General features: G+C 37.7%; 1 pseudogene; it reads left to right on the forward strand.

The window, feature by feature from the left end:
• The first annotated feature begins 1737 nt into the window (after positions 1 to 1737).
• Positions 1738 to 2678, forward strand: LOC136152643 (eukaryotic initiation factor 4A-II-like; annotated as a pseudogene).
• The last annotated feature ends 1616 nt before the right edge of the window (positions 2679 to 4294 follow it).

Genomic DNA, 4294 nt, shown 5'->3' on the forward strand with positions numbered 1-4294 from the left:
CAATAAACACATTGCATTTCAAGACCATATTGCAGTTTTGATGCTGATATTTTTTTAAACTTTAGAAGTTTCTGCAATGTATGACAAAACCCACTGAAAAATAAAAAATAAAATAAAATAAATAAAATAAAATAATGCAAAAAAAAAAGCAAAAAATAAAATAAAATAACTTTTGCTGTATTTTGAGTTTGGTTCAGTCTTATTGTTAGTTGCTAAGTCATGTGTTATTGTTTAGTTGCTAAGCCTGTCCAACACTTTTGCGACCCCATGGACTGTAGCCCGCCAGGATCCTGTGTCCATGGAATTTCCTATGCAAGAATTCTGGAATGAGCTGCCATTTCCTCCTCCAGGGGATCTTCCCGACTGTAGAGTTCAGTCTGGTACATTCACCTTGTGTGTATCAGATCTCCAGAACTTTTCATTTTGCAAACCTGGAACTCCATCACCCTAAACAATAACTCCCTGTTACTCCCTTACCTCCACCACCAGGAGCCACAATTCTTTCTGTCTCTATGAACGTGACTTCTTCAGATGCCCCAGATAAGTAAAACATACAGCATTGGTCTTTTTGCATCTGGTTGTTACACTTAGCATAGTCTCCTTAAGATTTACCCATGTTGTAGCGTGTGACAGGATTTCTATCCTTCTTAAGGCTGAATAGTATTCCATCACATGCGTATGCAACTTTTTGTTTATCTCTTCACCCACCAAGAGACACTCGGGTTGCCTCCACCTTTTGGCATGCAAACGGTGCATCTCTTAGGAAGACTGCTGTTTTGTTCTTTATCTCACTTTTTACTATATATCCAGATATTTGATTGTATAATATGGTAATTCCTTTTTAATTTTAGGAAGAACCCTATACTCTTTTTCATAGTGGCTGTACCATTTTTATGCCTACCAAAAGTGCAAAATTGCTGCAATTTATCCACATAATAGTCAGTATATGTTCTTCTCCTTTCTCTTTCATGTCAGCCATTATAATGAGTGTGAGGTATAATCTCTTTGTTGTTTTTTAATATTTCCCTAATGATTACTGATTTTGAGCATTTTCTTACATGTTTGTTGGCAATTTGTAGGTTATCTCTAGAGAAATATCTTCAAGTAACATGAAAATTTTAAATTAGGTTATTGGTTCGTTTAATTGTAGTAATTCCTTATGTATTCTGAATATCATCCTCTTATCAGACATAACATTTTAAACATTTTCTTCCAGATCACAGGTTGCCTTTCCATGCTATCTAAGTCTTTAATGTACACATTTTTAGTTTGATGTAGTCACAAGTGTCTATTTTCCCTTTTGTTTCATATGCTTTTGGTGTCATATCCAACAAACCATTGTCAAATTTAAGGTTATTGAGTTTTTCTCAGATGTTGTCTTCCAGGAGTTTAAGAGACTCGTGTCATACATTTAGGTTTTTAATCCCTATTAAGTTAGTTTCTGTTCATGATGCTGGGTAAGGGCACACATTATGCATTTTCACATAAGCAGCTGGTTTTCCAACGCCATTTGTTGAAAGGGTGTCTTTTCCCCGTGAGTCATCTTGGCACATTTGTTGACGACCATTTGACGAAACTGATGAAGCCTCATTTCTGAGCTCTGTATTCCGCTCCATTGTTCTACAAGTCTGGATTTGTGCCAATATTATACTGTTCTGAGACTGCAGATTTGTAATATGTTTCCAAATTAAGAAGTCTGAGAGCCTTTCAGTTGGGTGCTGAGTGGCTCTTCAGATCATGTCTGGCAGTTCCATGGATCATAACAACAGAGAACATGGCGACTGTGACCCGGAAGGAATGGACCCACCGGGGTCATCGAGAGCAACTGGAATGAGGCTGTTGATAACATTGGTAATAAGAACTTAAAGGAATCTCTTCTTTGGGGCACCTATGCTTATGGTTTTGAGAAGTCATGAGTTATTCAGCAGAGAGCTATTATTCCATGTATTAAGGAGTATGATGTGATTATCAAGCTCAGTCAGGTACTGGCAAGACAGCCACATTTGCTCAATGGTTGAAGACTGAATTCCAGGAGATCCAACCACAATATTGCCAGAAAACTGGCTTGGCAAATCCAAAAGGTAATTCTAGCACTTAGAGACTATGTGGGAGCAACTTGTCATGTCTGCATTGGTGTAACCAGTGTTGTAAATAAAATGCAAAACTGCAGGCCAAAGCATCACATATTGTTTTTTGTACACCCGGGAGAGTTTCTGATGTGTTAAACAATTATCTTTTTCCAGAATAGGTCAAAATGCTTGTTTTGGGTGAAGGAGATAAAACGCTGAGCTGAGGGTTTAGGGATCAAATCTATGAGATTTTCCAAAAATTAAATACAAATATTCAGGTGATGTTGTTTTCGGCCACAAGGCCAACAGTTGTGTTGGAACTGACCAAAATTCAAGAGAAACCCTATTCAAATTCTGGTGAAAAGGGAATAACTGACCCTTGAAGGAATCAAACAATTTTATATTAATGTTGAAAGAGAGAAATGAAAGTTGGATATACTTTGTGACTTGTATGAGACACTAACGATTACACAGGCTATTGTTTTTCTCAACACATGGCACAAGGTAGACTGGCTCATAGAGAAAATGCATGGCAGGGACTTCAGAGTTGCTTCTCTGCCTGGTGACGTAAGTCAGAAGGAATGAGTTGTAATCATGAGGGAACTCTGAGTGAAGTGAGTCAGAAAGAGAAAAACAAATATTGTATATTAGTGCATATATGTGGAAGCTAAAAAGATGGTACTGATGAACCTAGTTGCAGGGCAGCAGTGGAGGCACAGACATAGAGAACAGACTTATGGACATGGGCAGGAGGAGGAGAGGGGGCGGGACGAACAGAGAGAGTGGCATGGAAACATACATTACCATAAATAAAATAGTTAGCTAGTGGGAATTTGCTGTATGTCTCGGAACTCAAACCAGGCTCTGTAACAAGCTAGAGGGGTGGGGTGGGCGGTGAGAGGGAGGTTCAAGAGAGAGGAGACATGTGTATACTTATGGCATTCACATTGATGTAAGGCAGAAATCAATACAATATTGTAAAGCAATTATCCTTCAATTAAAAATACATAAATTTCTTTTAAAAGTCTGGGACTTCCAACTTTGCTTTCAAGATTGTCTTGACTATTTGTCTTTCTTGAGAGTCCATATGAATTTTAAAATGTACTTTTCATTTTCTGCAAAACATAACTATGATTTTGAAAGTGTGACATAGAAGCTTAGATCACACTGGATAATTTTATCCTCTTCCAACTCAAGTGCATGGGATATCTTTCATTTTTTAGATTGCCTTTAGTTTCTTCTTTCAGCTGTCCAGGGGGCTCTCAAGAGACTTTTCAACACCACGGTTCAAAAGCATCAATTCTTTGGCACTTAGCTATCTTTATGGTCCAACTCTCACATGTGTACATGACTACTGGAAAAACCATAGCTTTGACTATACAGTCCTTTGTCAGCAAAGTGATGTCTCTGCTTTTTAATATGCTGTCTAGGTTTGTCACAGACTTTCTTCCAAGGAGCAAACATCTTTCGATTTCAAGGCTGCAGTCACCACCTGCAGTGATTTTGGAGCCCAAGAAAATAGTCTGTCACTGTTTTCATTGTTTCCCCATCTATTTGCCATGAAGTGATGGGACCGGATGCCATGGTCTTTGTTTTTTGACTGTTGAGCTTTAAGCCAACTCTTTCACTCTCCTATTTACCTTCATCAAGAGGCTCTGTAAATTCCTCTACAATTTCTCCTTTGAGGGTGGTGTCAGCTGCATATCTGAGGTTATCGATCTTTCTCCCGGCAACCTTGATTCCAGCTTGTGATTCATCCAGCCTGGCATTTCCCATGATATATTCTGCATAGAAGTTAGATAAGCAGGATGACAAGATACAGCTTTGATGTACTCTTTTCCCAATTTGGAACCAGTCTGTTGTTCCATGTTCTGTTCTAACTATTGCTTCTTGACCTGGATACAGGTTTCTTTGGAGGCATCTCTTTAAGAATTTCCATCTCTCTAAGAATTTCCCACAGTTTGTTGTAATATCATGTTGCATATTTTGAATCAATCTAATACATGACAACAATATTTTGATTTGTTTCATCAATTACTGAGAGAAGTATGATAAATATCAATCATTATTTGGATGTTTACCTTTCTAATCCTGTCCATTTTTGATTCATATATTTGAAATCTTCACTAGTGGTATACAAATTTAAATTTTTTGATAATCCACATGGATTGAACATTTTAGTTTGAAATGTCCCTTTATAAGCAAACTTTTCCTCTGAAATCTAC

The sequence above is a fragment of the Muntiacus reevesi genome, chromosome 1 (genome assembly GCF_963930625.1).
Source record: "Muntiacus reevesi chromosome 1, mMunRee1.1, whole genome shotgun sequence".
Lineage (NCBI taxonomy): Eukaryota > Metazoa > Chordata > Mammalia > Artiodactyla > Cervidae > Muntiacus > Muntiacus reevesi.